This window comes from Halyomorpha halys, unplaced genomic scaffold (assembly GCF_000696795.3).
Source record: "Halyomorpha halys isolate HHAL.00 unplaced genomic scaffold, Hhal_1.1 Scaffold194.1, whole genome shotgun sequence".
Classification (NCBI taxonomy): Eukaryota; Metazoa; Arthropoda; class Insecta; order Hemiptera; family Pentatomidae; genus Halyomorpha; species Halyomorpha halys.
The window spans coordinates 1115915-1133522 of NW_027108392.1; the positions used below are offsets into that span (position 1 = coordinate 1115915).

Sequence of the window (17608 nt, forward strand, 5' to 3'; positions counted from 1 at the left end):
TGATTTTTTTTAATACTTCTTTCAACAAAAATTGTATAAAGTAATCTTGATATCAAATTTAAAGAATTTCTAATGTATAATTGGCGAACAAATACATATTGTATGAACTGCTAAATATAGAAATAAAGTACCGGGTTTACAAAGCAAAAAAAAACAAATGTGTTGCATATTATTACATCATATAAATATATGAATTCGATATTGAAGTTCATGTTATTTAATTTTTTGTTGTAATATTTTAAAGTTTAGATATAACTAACGTATAGATTTAAAAACGTAAAGAAACATTTTATGTATATATTTAACTTTCTTGAATATCATTTTTTGTTTTACAAAAATGGGGTTTTTATTTCATCATGCAACACTTTTGATTTAATGAAATGATTAACTTCAAAGGGTCTTAAAACTTGTGTGCAAACAGAAGCCACTACAGGATTGGAAAAATTTAAACTCCTTAAAACAAAAATTTTATTAAAAAATGCGCTGCAAGTTTTTCAAATTTAGTTGAGAATTTTTCTTAAGCACATTTATCGATTAAAAGGGTTTTTCTTTATCAATTTGTGGAATTAAATTAATTATGATTTGAAAGGATGGGACGAGTAATATATATACCCAAAAACTCTAAATTAGCTAGTGGAATGTAGAGTTCATGAAGTGGTTTGTAAGCAGAATTTCATATTAATATTATATATGTCACAGTTGAAACATAAATAAAAATTTTAATTTTAATTTTATTAATACACTTAATTAAAAATTATTTCTCTTGAGACCATTTTAGATGTAATTTAGAAGAAATGTATATGATACAAACATATTATTTTTTTTTATTCGATTAATCAGTATGGAATTTTTAGTGAAAAAAATGTTAGTTTTGATTCATGTAATTTTTTCGTAGGACTGACAGACATATTTTATTCAGTTGGCGGCCTGTAAAACGATAAATTGCACAGAGAGGAAGTTGCTACAAATATTTTGACAGGACCAATATAATATTTAGATTTGCTGGGGAAGGTTGCGGAGAAGGCAGGAGAGTATAACTTGTGGCGGGGAACCCTTGGTAAAAATATAAATATCCAAATATAAGGGTACGATGTTTACTGGTGGCGGAGCGGAGTTTGACGTATGCGGCCGCCTGGGGCTAGAACTGATCGCCTGGAAACCGTGATTTATCTGCCAACTTGTCCCTCGGGTATCCTGGATCGGCGTCTTCGGCGAGAGGTTCAGCCTGCCCTCCGGAACCACGCCAGTCAGTACCTTGCGCATTAGTACCGCTCCGATGGGTACCGTCCAAGTCCAGTCAGAACTTGGCACTAGAGTTGTAAGTGGGGGCATAGATTTATGACATAATGCGATAAAATGTGAGGGAAAATAGAATAGACTCTGTCATGGATGAAAAGGAGGGAGTTTGAGGGCATAGATCAGATTTTTAAGAATGATTGCCAGTCCGTACTTATGCGCTAATGAATTATTTGTTGTCATTAAAAAAATATATTTAAATAACTATCAAATCAAGAATAAAACTTAGATGAAAAAGTTACACTTCCAAAAATTAAAAATATTACATATATTATATTATATATACAGGAGATTTGAGGGAAGTAAGGGTGCTGTAGCAGATAATTATTTATTCTGTTACTGTAGCTTTGAGTCAAGCCTGTGGGTTCGGGAAACCCGCTGAGGTCTACCCAGCCTTAATAGCCAACTGCCACCATTAATTAAGAAAAAATCAAGCAGTTGAGCATGAACATGAGCAAATTACCTCCTTGCACAACCGTTGTTCAATAATTAGTACTTCCATAGAAAGTACTGCAACGCTGACGCTTCATGGGTTGTAGAAGTACAAATTATAATTTTTTAATAGGAAGAAGGGATTTCATTGATTTAAGCAAGTGTTAATTAGCACAGTAATAACCCCGTAACACAATCTAATTAAACTATATGATCGAAAGTAAGGTAATTTTATTGAAGGCGAAGTTTGGTTTTATAGCACTGCGCCCCGAAGATAGAATGATTTGAATTTTATCTCGACATTTCCAAAGATTTTTGTCTCTAATTGATAAACTCTATCAATGTGTTGAGGAATTTCAACAAAAAGATATAAAGAGATTATCAAGCAGGATGTAGAGAAATCACAGCACGCTAAAGGAGTTTTTTTTTAATGATAAATGGACATATTAATCGTAATAAGCAGGAGTGGAATCTAAATTTATAAGTGAGTAATAAAGGCATCTACAAGGAGTAATAAATGGACTATTATCAAGGTTCTTTTTTGTCTCTAATGCAATCGCCTTGAAGATAAAAGTGCAGTAATTTATTGAGGTAATATTCATCCGGAGACATTAATTGTTAAACCTTAAGAAGGCACATCCTAAGGAAGATAGCATTGTTTGTATATTAAAGTCCGCTATTGTCTTCGGCGGCTCTTCCTTCCTCTGAAAGAATGTCGGCGAAGGCTCCCTCTTAGGACAATAGAAGTAGCCGGAGCGTGAAGAAGCGGGGGTCGCGGAGGGATTAGCAATTAGCCCTCTGTTCCGTTAAATAAAAACACCGGAGGGAGGGTGTCTTTGTATTTAAATCCGTGGTGGAGGTGTCGCAGTCAGTCGTCGGAAAAAAAGACAGACTTTAGAGGGGCAAGTATTTCAGATTTTACTTTTGTGTTCTCTTGAAGAGGAAAACGATCTAAAAGTGTGGATATCTTCTTTACTATTCTTGAAACTTCAATCTATTTTCAATTTTTAATTGTTTTTTTCTTCAACAGTTTTCCTAAAATTTTATCATAAAGAGAAAAGATTTCTTCCAAAATTACGGATGATTCAACAGCTGTTAGAAGAAATGGCCTTGTGATATTTTAGAACAAAAAACTCTCAAGGAAAAATAAAAATATTAAACATCGGAAAATAGACTTGGCTAGTTTTAAATTTTAACGCCTCATTTATCTGAGACAAAATTCATTTCGTGAAATTTTATAATTAATTCAATTATACTACATCAAACATATTATCTATTATGTTCTTACTATCAGTGATGAAAAAAATCATTTTCATTAGATAATTTGTCTATTACATATATTTAATTAAAAAATGTGGCAAGGCACTAAAAAAGAAAAAGAAAGTGTAATGATATTTTTCAGAGCCCAATGAAATTTACCGTCCCAAAAGCAGAAAGAGAAATATTTCAGAAAATAAAACTTTATTACTCAGTTCATTATGCACCAAAGAAAGATATGAAAAATTTCATGAAGTTAGTAAAATTAATATATGTAAAGTGATTCACCTACTCTTCCATATTTAACAGATGCAAGAAGTTGAACTTATGTGTAGCTTTGGAATGTACTTGACGCATACAACCAGGAGGTTTGGAATATATATACACCATTTAAGGCTATGGCAGGGTAGATATATTTGTATTTTATGCATAAAATTACAATTAATTTTTCAAATGAAGATTTTATTTTTCATATATTAGGGGTATTCATGATGTTGTGTTAAATGTTATATGTTTTACCATGTTAAATGTTATAACTATAGGATTGTGAGCAGCCCTATTTGAAGTCATGTTAAACGTTAAATGCATAAGAGTCCCTAGCGGATTTTCTCAGCAACTTGTTGTATAAGCCTTTATGTTTATAACCATCCTTCCAGACCCTCATGTTATTGTTTACTTCAGTTTTGATTTAAGTAATTAATTAAAACATGCCTAGAGTGAGTGAAAAGTGGAATTTGTGTGAAAGTTTAGCTTATGAGTGTCTTATTGATCTTCAAACTTGTGAAGAAGGGAATGAAGATGAGCTAATTGACAACTGTATTGAAAGTCACAACAACTAATATGGCGGCGATCTCAACTGGTCTATTGTGTGACGTCATTCTCGATTTAACTGACCAAGTAATAGACTCTCAGCCATGTTAAATGTTATTTCGTTTTACCACGGCAAAAGAAGGCAATTTTTTTCGATTTAACACGAGTTTTTCCATTTAACACGCTTTAACATAGATCATGAATACCCCTAATAATTGCTTAAAAGAAGTGAAATTTGAAAAAAGTGTTGTTAATTACCAACCTATATAGGCCTTATTTAGATCGTAGGTAGGGTAGACCTGCGATCCGTAGAAAGCGAATTTAAAAGCTTGATTTTTTTAAATGAAAGCCTTTTCATCCACATTCAGGCTTCCTTGAGCACATTCTAAATATTGTAATTTTCAATATGATTTATCTGAATTCTTTACTTTAGTTGTTTTGCTATTATGAAACTCAATTAGCTGCCTATATTTGCTCACTCAGTGTACATTTATATACAAAGTGTGAGCAAATATTTAAAATAAAACATATGTATATGTTTAAAACCTTGTATATATTATATATATAAGGTTTTACTTACTTTATTTTTATTATTAATATTTATTTATTTTTATTTAATATGTGTATATAGTACCATTGAGTACTTACAGCCTTAAGACTTCTTATAGTAGAGTGTAACAGATTATTTCTACAATCTACAATATAGGAATATTAATTATTTCTATGAATGTTTTAAAAAACAATAGACAAAAGAAAAAAAAATCAATACAAATAATGTAGGAAATTTATTTAAAGGAATATTGAGTTTAATTCCTTCAAAACATACTCATACATGATGAATTCTTATAGGAACAGCGTTGCCTTGATCCAAGGACTACGTTGCCAACTTTCTTATTCCATTAAACCCAAGATAAGAAAATTATGGTTTATATAGTTTGAAGAGAACAACACCGCGCAATAACGGTAATCCTTGTATGCTCCCTAAAAAGGAGCTGTGAGGGCTAATCAGCTATGCAAAATCTTCCATTCATATTCAAAATTTTAAATCCCCCCCTCAGAGTTAATTTATTCCCGCTCCGTTGTCTCGACCTAAATTGAATCCGTCCTTCTACCTAGTTCCCTCCTTGTATAATTTTTCATTTATTTTTCAATCGGTCTCCTTCCGTTGCCCGTACGGGGTGCAGATGATACCTATTTCCGCCTGATCGCTACCTCATTAATCTCCCACAAGGCAGATAAAAGCGGTGCTGACTTCCGCCTCAATGTCGCCCCCAGCCTGATTTATATGGCATATGCCATTCTTGAAAATAAGAGTAACTGTTTCAGAAATCGGTCGTAGTTGAAAGAAAATTATTAGACTTTTAAACACGAATAATGTTCAAGTTATATATTATTCATTTTCTTAATATATAAAATCTGAAATTTTGACAATGTAACATATAATGCTGAGGTGCTATGCAAAAATTAAATGTCTTATTTAAAGAAACTTTTAAAATGTAATAATAAAAAAAAATAATACTAAATTTCTACACAAAATATAATAAATCTAAAATTGGATCTATGTTAGTAATATGTTTCAGATAAGTGAAAGTATTTTTTGATGTACATTTTCTGTCGTCCATCTCTGAAGGGTAAGATCATTTTTCAGAAACAAAAATAAACTTTGCATTATAGGAATTACTGTTTGAAAATCGAAAGTTTTAGAGTTCCTTTAAACGAATTTACTTTTTTAAACAGAAAAAACATATATTAAAAATTATTAAAACTTATGAATGTTACAATCAGAAGTGTTTCTTTGGCCATCTCAAAATTTAGTAAAAGTAAAAACATTAATTTTGAAACTAAGTGTAGCTTGGTTCAAAATCTTATTAGTGAATTAAAAACGGAAACTTAGACGTAAATTGTGCAATAAAATATGTGAACAAAATTAAAAGGGAAGTTTCCCCGAATTCTCAGGAACGAATCCACAAGTTAAGCACACATTTAAAAAGAGAGGGGGGGCTAACACAAAACTAAATCGTAATTTTTAGTTTTACTCTCTCTCACTCTCTCCTGGTTTATTCAGTATATTTAGAACTTTAACTGGTCTGAAAAAGTTTTTTTGGCTGTAAAATCAAGAATATGTATATGTTGTTAAGGGCCCTGTCAATTTCTGATTTATTTTACATAGTTAAACTAGTTAGTACTAATGCCTTGGTAAAAAGTACCTAAAAAAAATATATGAAAATAACAACTTTTTTGAATTTGCTATTTTCAAAGAACACTGACGACATAGGAAAATATACATTGCAATTTTTAAAACACTATACTTGAGCTAACTACTTGCTAATTTAGCCAATGACTGAGGGCCAACGACGGTATTTTGGCAGTAGAAAGTTTTTATCAAAGGTGGCTAGGCGGTTTGCATTTCTTCATAGGAGGGGAACTTTAGGAAGGACTCACCCTTCCTTAGCTCACCTTCCTTATTAAGGGCTCGTTAAGGGTTCTCTTCTTAAACAGGGCCTAAGGGTCTCCATGGTAGACTTCAAGGGATTCCTCACCTAATACCGAGTCCCATGAATAAATTACAATAAGGGATTTTCTCTTAGCCTGAATACCAAATACCACTATGAAAAACATTAGCTTAAGGAGGTAAGGATCATATAATGAAGAAATATCGGCGTTAGACTTTTGGGGACAGAAATCTGCCAGTTTTAAGCGTTACTCACCCTTGGAAGTAAACGTATTATGTTTAATTCTTACAATATCCTTTAATAATAATATCCCGTTGAACAGATTAGGTAATATTTTGAGTATTTGGAAAACGCTGACATCAATCCTCAAGATTGGAAAAACAAGAAATCAGGCTACGGCAATATTTACAAGTGAAACATTCTAAACGTTAATACTGAAACAATTCAACATTTCGTTGTTCGCTATTTTTTTTCCCGAAAGATTTTTTTAACAGAAATTCTTTGCTTTATCATTCCTTATTATATCCTTCGAACAAAAGTTCATACAGTGACAATTTTCTCTACTCCTTAAACCATAATTTTTGTTAATCTCAGAAGATTTTTTTAAAATATTATTATACGTATTATATAATTTAATTGTTTCAATAAACTATTTACCCTAATAATAATTTTTTAAAAGTATTTATCAAGGAGTCGTTAAAAAATTCCTATAATTTAAATTCAGTTCAAATATCGTAAAGAATACTTTTTGAAACACATAAAAACACAAATAATGTTCGTTTGCGTTAGAAGATTTTGTATATAAATGGAATATACTGGATACTGTAAGTTTTTGCAAATAGTAAGTTCGATAGTATTTTTATACATGTGTAATGCACATGTATTTTTTTTATAGACTTTGGTAGATTATTTATTGGACTTTTGTAATTGACCTTGAAAAATAATTTTTCCACGAGATTGCTGGATACATTTTTTGAGAATTGGCACTATGGTGGCAAGATTATTGATGTCTTCAGAGGCAATAGTCGACGTTAGCAAAGAGACTGTTTGAAATGGGTTGCCACTGCCGAAATTATCAACATTTTTATTTCTCTAGTACATTTCTTTTAAATCTATTTTTATTTATAATTCATTTAATGTTTCATTATTTTACATTTGTTTTAGTGACAAACCCAGTTGAAGCCTCTCGCCACATGATCAATTACTAACTATCAATTAAGATTTTTTCATATGTCTAAAAAAACTGAATATTTCTGTTCATAATAATTGAGAATCTGTTATTTTATGTTTAAGTATAAACATTGTTGTTTAGATTAATAAAGAGTGTACCAAACGATTCATCTGTATCATTACAATAGAAACACGCAGTAAAGCATCAAAGTCAAAAGTCCAGAACAACATTTTCGGAACTCCACGAATATTGAATTTATAACATACGAACTCATGTTTCAGCTCAATATTTTTTATTAACTAACATTTTTATTTACTAGCAACATTTATTCATTATTTATTACAAACATTTAAATGGTGATTTAATCTAGAACCTGCAGTGGTTTTTCTGAAATTAGTATTTTATTAATAATGTTCTAGATGTCCTATTAATTTTTAGAAATCATCTGGAATCATTATATTTTATTTATTTATTTTAGTGTATTTCATTTACATTTTATCTTTATATATGTTTCGTTATATGTTCGCCTGACATGGGAGACGAGCGCGATTCTGACCAAATCACTTCCTTGCACAACCGTTGGTGTAGTAACATTACTTCTTTACAAAGTACTGAACCTCTGACTCTTCATGGATTGTAGCGGTACAGATTTTAATATGTTTCGTTCACACTTGTTTTCTTCTTATCATTATATACTTCATTATTTAGACTAACATTAGTTAGTAAAATATTATATAATATAATATAATAATATATAATATTATAATAGATAACAAAAAAAACTACTACATAGTAATATTAATTTATATTAATATTTTTCATTATTTCTTTGTGTACAATAATTTTTTTTTTGTTGTTAATACTTAATAATTTGTTATCTATTGTGGTTCTGAAGAAGACCCTCTTGGTCAGCTTGAAACGTTAGTATAAATATAAAAACTAAGTATTATTGTTAATGCATCTATTAATCCAAATACGGATATATATTCCACCTAAAGCATTAATGAATCTCTTTTGCGATATAAAATAAGAAAAGGTTTTATAAATTTACTGAGGCTCAGCCCTTACTATCTCTGCAGAGTAATCAAGTTATAAATTTTAATCTTATTCCTTACATATGGACCCTAAGTGATCTATGCTGACCTTAGAGGCGGACTCTACAGATGAACTGACCCCAGACCACTTATTAATTGTATTATAATGTGAAGTGATATTAATTTAAGTGTGTATAACCTCGTTAACTGGACCTCCTGGTAAAATTCCCTGGGCAGCTAATTCGCCGTAAGTGAGGGTCCGTGCGTGAGGGGGCTCCCTTCAAATTTGATTTGGTATCGAGGGGGCTCCCATGAGGGTCTTTTGTCTTCCCTTCGCCCTGGGGACGAGGGGGCCCACCGGAACTCTTATCAGTAGCAGCGGCTTTAGATCAGGAGATAAGGAGTTGCTAGGCCCTGTCAGGTAACAGCAATATTTCCACTGGCAGCTGGTTTAATAGCCAATCCCAGTATTGTGGAACGTTACAACTTCTCTCAAGGAGCAAATATTGTTTTATCTGTATATAGAAAATATATACCTGGCTGAATCAGAATTATAATAAATGCACTAATAAAGTTTCTGTGAAAGTATTGGCCATTTATTTATTTTTTTATATGTATTGAATAAGATTCATAAGTGTATTTTAGTACAACTCTAACTCGCCCAAAATATTGAGGAGTTATTAATGAATTAAACAATATAATTTATTTAATGTGAGAAATAGAAAAATATAAAATAATGAAAGACCAACATATGAAACGTATTAAAAAATGCGTGGTACAGACAACTTTTAGTTCTTAACATGCTTAGAGTTGAACGAAATATGAACTCGTTTCAATAACTTGAAGGATGAGACTTTTAAATTTTAATTTTCCGAAATCGATGGTATAATTATGATTATTAGTCCACTTGTTTTTAATATTAGGCTTGTTTGATATAAATAAAAAAGTCCAAAAAAGGTTTATACAATCATTTACAAAAGAAATATTTCAAGAGTGGATTGTCCGGTTAGTATAGGGTTTGCAATAGTAAGGAGTCTGTTCTGATCTACGAAATTGGTGTCAGTCAGAAAAAGTAGTTTTTCAAATGCATATGCAACTGAAACAATGATTTAAGGTAACAATGATAAAGGTTTTTCAAAATCAGAAGATGAAAATGATAAAGTTTAATAAAAATATTAATGAAGAGATACCTCTAAATCCAATGGTGGGGTTGCCATCTTGCAGAAAATTGAACTAAAGATTAGAGGTATTCTCAATTTGTGTCATTAGAACAGATATTTTTTGTCGGTTTTACTAAGAAATAATTTAAAAAATAACTATCAACATATTGCAGCAGGTGAACAGGTACTTGTCCCGGATATTTTCTTTTTTTTAAAATAAACTGAGAGAATAATATGATTATATATTTAGTCATATCATGATAAACATTATCACCATCTTAATAAAGGTATACAAGATATGACTGTAATTTCCATCAGATATAATAATATAATATAACATAAAATATAATAGCTAACAATATACCGAAGGCTAAAAAAGGAATTGATGTGGTATTTAATTGATTAACTAATAACCAATCAGTCAGGAGGAGGAACCAATACTAAAATTGGTATATGAAATTTTTTAATGTTTCAAAAAATAAATCTTTTAAATCCATTCTCCGGCTGAAGGTTGCTCTACTGTTCCAACGAACAATATCCAGTTTCAGATATTCTTACCTAAGGAATATCCAGGAAGAAGCCTTTTAAAATTCATTTAATTATGATTTAGATAGCTGGAGGAGGAGACGCTGTGAACATGGCAGCCAATTTATTCCCCAACAGAGCCCAGAAGGGAGAATCAGAAAAAGCCAACGGGATTTATCTGCCCAAGATTGATAAAACATTCCCTTCGCAGAGGTTGTGCCTCAAACCGCTCCCGACCCCACTTCGGGGAAGTAATTAGGAGAACAACCCCTCTTTAAAATTTTATACCGCATATCTTTTGGGAAATCTTGGAGGTTTTTTTTTTCACCCCGACCGCCAGGAAACCGGCAATTCATTATGATAAAACGGAAAATCCCATTATAAACATCCATAAGACATCGCCTGAACGTAATTAGATAAAGATTTTTTTGTGGTAGCATATCATTATTTCTCGAGGCTAAGCCGTATAACGCCTAACTTTATTTGAGATTGGTAATGGAAAATTATTAATTTCTCGTTCGTATGTAAGAAGAGATTATTTTCGAATATAATAAAATGTCTCTCATAATGATTCCATCCGACAAATGAGATTATTGCTCAGAATGTTATATATTACTTTGTTAAAGTATATGTGTATATTTTCTATTCATTTAGGTTACTAATTTTTATGGTATTAATTAATTAAAATTAAAAATTAATGAAAATAGAAAGCTTAAGACTATTAATTTCGAAACTTGTATTAACATGCTATTTAAACAGAATTGTATGTGTAAGAACTTGAGTGTTATCACAGGCTTGGTGTCTTCTTTCAGTGGTCGAGCAGCAAAACAGCAAAATATATTATTGAAAGTTTTAACAATCCTTCTTCGTGAAGAAGTAAAGCCATTGAACTGGCTAGCGTAAACTTTTTGTTTAATGTTACCCCAAACAAAAAAATCCAACGGTATCATACCTGGAGAACATGGCAGTAACGCATATCCTTGGGCCGTTAGGCAATTGCTGCTGTAGGTGAAAGATCCCGAGTCTGTCTTAACATTCCGGGTCACTTTGAGCAACATTTAATATAATATTACCCTTCCAACCTTCAAATCCCGTATCTTCGACTACTTTCTGTTCATCCAATTCCGGAAGAACAACAATTAAAAGTTTCAAATAAGGTTTATATATTTACTGTATTTAATGTTTAATTTTTTTTCATACTTGTAAATATTAAGAGATTCAGAAATTGAACCTTTTCATTTACTATTTTCACTTTAATTGTATTTGATTTTCATAAATTTTTTTCTTTTTATTTATTATCAGAACTTAATAACCTTATGTTTTATGATATGACATATGGCTTTATTTTATTTGTTCTAATCTTATTTTATATATGCTGTTAATGATTGTTGTTATTTTTATCTTTTCAGATTCATTATTTTCATTATATTTTATGACATTTTATAATTTTATTTTTATTTTGTATTTTACTCTAGGGCTCTAAATCCTAATTGAGGCTTAAAAAGGGATCAATCCCAGAATAAATAAAGAATATTATTATTATAAAGAATAATGTTATTATTTCATTAATAAAGTAGTTGGAACACAGACTAATTTATTTGAAGTATGAATTAAAGATCTCAAAACAAGAAAAAATTGCTATGAAGGTGTGTCGAATCCTTTACACACCTTCATAGCAATTTCTTAGGAGATATTCATGTCTAAAGATTTTCATTGTTATGAATTATTTTGGTAATAATAAATTAATTAATGTGTTTCTGCTACTTTATAAATGGAATGTAAACATTAACATTCATATAGTTTAAAGTAATTACCAAGAGCCTTAAGACAGAGTCGGTATCCTTCTTCCACAGTAGCAGTGGCCGAACGGCATTGGATATGTCTGATGTGTTAAAAGAAAGATCTTTAATATGCTATTAATCGTAGTATTCAGTACATAGGTTTGTATTTACTTTTGCGAATTAAATATTAGTATTTAATATTAAATCTATTTTTATAATTTTCTGTTCAGTTACAATATGGCTTGGTTCCTTTCTGCATAATATGATCTAGTTAGGCTTTAAGTAGGTCATATTTAAAAATATAAATATCTAAAAATAAATCTAAAGTTTGCACGAAAATGATACTTCAGTAACTAAATAATGTCGCGTGAAGACTTTTCCTAGAAGGCGCTAATATACGAAAGATAGGCGGTGCTAAACAGACAGGGCTAATACCATGAGTAAGGATAAGGCGCGGTAATAGAAGGTTATTGCAAAGCCCCCCCTAATACATATTAGAACCCTGTATGCTAAATTATAAGACGCTTAGTACCCCGCGAGTATTATTTTAATCAAGGCACCGCCAACTGCGCGAGGTATTATGTTCCTCGCCTTCGGAATTACAGGACATGTGTGTCAAGGCTGGCATTATCAGTGTCTCCTAACCGGAGCTAATTACAGTCTAAGAGGAAGAGGAGTCTACTCATTCCGTTATGCATATCGTGAGGGGAGGGGTGAAGAGAGAGGGCTTTTAGTGTTCTGCGTCCTGTCTTTTAACTTTCCTCTCGGAGAAGACTGATGTGTTTTCTGCCCCGAGTTCGAACAGGCCGTGAATTATTACCCCTAACTATGTACAGCTCGATAGGGGGGATCCTCTTTCGGCTCCGATTCTTTCTCGATTGCAACTTCGCCCTCGTAGATTAAAGTGCCGGGCTTAATATAGCTAATGAGCACTTCGAGAAATAGGTTAAAAACATCGTAAAAATCGTGGAATTTTACGGAAAAACAACAAAGAGCGTGGAATATAGTGCAGAGTTTCATAATATATATATCTATATTTTAGTTTTATGTTCAGAGCGACTGGGAGGCATACTAATATACTAATCCACTCAATTCGTCGGACAAATACTTAGCCTTGAAAAATAAAACAAATTTTTAATGTGGTTAATTTAATATAAGTAAAATACATAAGAAAAAGAAACTTTAATAAAAATAATTAATCTGATACTTCTGTGAAACGAAAGTAATCAACACTTGAGATGAAAACCTTATTACAATCCTGTTCGCGAGTTTTTACCTCTTTTTTTTATGACTATTTCTGACATATGGGGGTTATTTAGAGGTAACAGATCCATTCTTACTATGATGAGGGGTAATGTTTTCAAATCGTGGGACCACAAGAGAAATAAAAGTCGACCCCCCCCCCCCCAAGGCCGAATTCAAACCTAGACCTCTGCAGACACGAGGCAGTCGCTTAACTCCCTCAGCTATAAATGGCTCTGCGAGATTTTAAGCGTGGCTATCACAAATAATTATTGACTGACCAAGGTTGGAATCAAACCCTGTTGAACCGAGTACTCTCAGAACCCAACGTGCTTAAAAATCAGGTCCTAAACGTTTTCTCAAATATTTCATTTTTTAATGCCATGAATACAGTTTCATTTATCGCCATTTCTTACTTCTAGCCAAAACGTAGGTCTGTGGAATAGGTCGAAACGTCGGTATGCGGATTATTGTTCTATTAAAGTAAAACTTTGAATAATTCATCTACCATCAACTCCTATATTGTATTCACCGTTTATTATTTCATGGATAAAGTCAATAACCATTTTTATCTTTTAAACTGAGGATATAAATCTGGAGACGGTTCAACTATTTATTTCTTTGTTATTATTAAGTTAAAATTATATTTATTTCTTATCTATTTTGGTCAGAAACATGTTGTTTTATAGAGGAACGTTAAATACCTGAAGCTGTTATGATACCATTAACCCAGACCAGCCTTGACAGTACCCCTCGGAGACAGCACACCCTACATCGTGGACCCCATCCCTCAGCCTCCTGTAGAACGGCCTAATAAAATGTCGGCTGAGACGGATAGAGGAGAGTACACAGGTAGCGGGCCTCGTACAACACTGTTCCATTCCGGGCACCAGGGGAGCAGCCAGTCTTCATAGCCCGTCCTGTTAGTGCTAAATAGACGCATGAGCCCTCAGGGAATCCTATCTCTGTACTCTTCATTTGTCTTATGTCACTTCCTTGTAATTAGGGCTTTTTCTATTATCACTCTGTGTCTTCATTAGTGACCCGTAATAGGGAAATATGGTCTCTAGAGTAGAAATAAAGGGGGAAGCCGGTTGCAATTACTTTTAGGGCTAATAAAATAAAGCTGAATTAAAAAGATCAAAAGTTATAGAGTAAAATGGAAGACTAATAATTTATTTTTTTGTTTTGTTTTATTAATAAGCAATTGAGGTATTTGGTCATAAAACATGGTAAATGATAAAATTAAAACTACAAAGTAAATATGTTTGTTAAATACAATGTTTTACTTTCAATCAATAGCCGCTTAATATCACAATTACTCTGAAGAAAAAAATTCATAAGCATTCCTTCAAAAATTTATGACAGCGCTAAATAAAGACAGTGATGCAAAAAACATTAATTAAAAAAATTAAATTACAATGTCTTACGACCGAATGCCTCAATTGAAGACATATAAATACGAGAAAAACTGAATTTAAGAGTTTTTATCCTTATTTTAGACAAGAAAATTCAATTTTTAATTTTTGAAAACTACTGCAAATTAAAATTTAGAGAAATTAAAAATGTCGAATGCAAAAAGGAGTATTTAAAATATTTTTCCATGCAATAATCTCTATTTTATTTAGGAGAAGGAGGTATCTTCAGTATTATTCCTTTTCATATAGATCATATACCAAGAGAGAGAAAAAAAAATGTTTCTTAATCTAATATTTTCTTTTTTGAAGCAACCAAGAAGCAATATTTCAACATTCTGAGAATGCATCAGGCAGCACATAATGTGTGCTTGGATACCTCGTGAGACGGATATCGAGTAGAAGGGTAATACAATTTTTATTTTTAAAATATTGTATTTTATTGTCTAACAGTTTATAGGAATTAATGTTTGTTATTAATAATAAAGGCCTACAAAAAAAATCCTTTTTTTAAAAAAAAATTGATCAGTTAATGTTGGTTGAACTTTTTGTTTTTTTTAGAAGAGATTATCTTTAGTTAGTTAACAAAAATAAATAATAAGTAATAATTAAATAAAATGGTACTTCACCATATATTAGAAACGATGTAGTAATATTTTTATTTATATATCAATTCATAAATAAAAAAAGTTTACCTTATGTTCGATTTTCCATGATTTTATAACCGTTTGATTCAAATAATACTTATCCCAATAAAAATTCATTAATTTATATTGACAAAATGAGCCAAGGATTTAATGAGACTGAATAATACCGATATTAAACCATTATTTAATAAATTAAAACCAACTATAAATAATTCAGAGCAGACAAAGTGAAGGAAGGATGAGCTAGTAGATACAAGAGGGAACAGCTATCTGGCCTTGTGGGACCCCAGGGTGTAATAGGGACATAGTAACCACCCACTTTATATACACACTATCCCTTCTTCTGTTTTGTTCTTTTTCTTCTTATGATGCCCTTCTTATTGAGAGGGCCGTTTGTTAGTTATATACAGTATTTGTTTTTATTTTTTTCAAAGTTTTTTTCAGGTTTGGACATAAGAAAATACAGTTTTTTTTACAGGCTTATAAGTATTTTATAAATTTACTTATAATTTTATGTTCAATTTAAAAACATTCTACAGCTAGTAACAATGTAGATAGTTCAACATATGAGAACTATCTCGGTATGCGAAAAGAAAATCGTGACACAATTTTGATTTGGATAGGATACTACGATCGGGAGCTTATTGTAAGTAATATTATAATTTGTAAACTCACCTTGTTCACAAGCCGAGAACCAATCGGCTCTGTTAAATCTGAAACAAGAGTTAAACTATTAGACAAAGAGGATTAAATCTTCAACTTAAGCAATCAATATATATTTTAGAAAAGAATAAAAACTTAAAAAATGATAAGATTGAGTAAAAATTAGTAAAACAATAATAATTGTAATATATCAATGATTTTAATAGTAATGGAAAAAATAACTAATGTGGATCAATGTAACCATTAAGGAACAAAAATCATGACATAATATTTGTTTAAGTAATTGTTAATAATACTAAAGATTGCCTAAGACACAAATACCAAATGATTAATAAAAAATATATTAAAAGTAAAGCCGAAAAACAAATAGGTATTAAAATACTGTATATAAACGTTTATTCCATAGATAAAAAAATCAAGAATTATTAAAGTAGCTAAACCTATTAATAATGAAAAACCTCCGTCCATCCATCCGTTTTCTGAAGTTATTTTCAAGTACTTTTATAATCAATTTAAGAATTTTAGATTGCAGAAAGATGGTATGAAATGGATTGGTCATGTTACAGCCGACACATCGTTTAACGAAATGAAAAATCGATTGGGAAACACATGTTTTTATTGTTTGAAAGGCATAAACGTTTGTTTTTCTTTTGTTTTTTAGACTTTGTGAGTTCTCTTGGTCTGCACACACATCGGCTGTTATGCTTATTCCATTCACTCAATCTTAGTAGCCAGTTTAGTCATTTTCTTCACGGCAGGCAGACATACGTTTTTCAGAACCAAATTCACCAGGGCATCTACCCACAGCAGGGCCCCATCAATCACCCTCGGTGATATAAAAATATTTTTTCTTTTGCTCTTGTTCAACCTTTATTTAATTTTTGTAATACTTTTAAGTTTGCTTTGTTCTTTTTTTTCTAGTTAGTATATTTTCTATATTTTGTTTTCCTTTATTATGTTCACTTATTTTAAAATACAATAACAACAAAATTCGGCTGTTTTTTTTTTCATTTTTATTCAAAGTGTAAACTAGTAAAGGTTCCTTTTGAACCCCCGCCCGAAGTAACAGGTTTACTAGCCAAGATATAGCCAACATTTCAGACAACGGTGTGCATCATCTATTTTTTGGTTCAATTTCAAAGTTAAAAGGATAGATCTAATTAAATATTAATGTGTGAGGAAGCAGATACGTTTTATTAATGTGTATAAGATAAAAAAAGGATAAGTTTGAAGTTGAAATTTCAGAACTTCAAGAGAATATCATTATTACAAAAGTGGAAGAGCGGTATTGTAGCGGAGCTTGGAGGGGTGTGGTAGGCCCTTACACGCCATCCCGCACAAAGATATAAAAGACCAACAATAGCAGAGGATGAAGACGTTCATAAAGTGAGGAGGAAGGAGGGGGGAGGATTCCCTCAGATTACAGCCACCACAGATTGAGAGGCTCCCTTAATTAAGACATACCCTATCGACCTCCCGGATTTGCATATTAGCCCAGCGATATCTCCTCGGCTTCCCCTAATCGTCTGTTCCGGGCTGGATATCTGAGCCGATGATTCGCCAAATAGTCGATATCTGGAGTGACGAGAAGCTGGTGATGGTGAGAAGGAATGATGGTGATTAGGAAGTCTGAAAAGGAGTTTTTTAGTCAGAATCAATCAATTAAGGTTGGTAGCAAGTAACGTAGTCTTAATAGATGAATTGAACACACATATATATATA

At 31.5% G+C, this 17608-nt stretch overlaps 1 protein-coding gene across 8 annotated transcripts in view; it reads right to left on the bottom strand.

The window, feature by feature from the left end:
- LOC106679334 (myelin transcription factor 1) overlaps window positions 1–17608 on the bottom strand; it is a 263237-nt gene that overhangs the window by 57114 nt on the left and 188515 nt on the right. For all 8 annotated transcript variants that reach the window (XM_024358819.2, XM_067046714.1, XM_067046716.1 and 5 more), the window contains exon 3: window positions 15899–15936. The gene's annotated coding sequence lies outside the window, so the exon portion shown is untranslated. The remainder of the gene's footprint in view (window positions 1–15898; window positions 15937–17608) is intronic.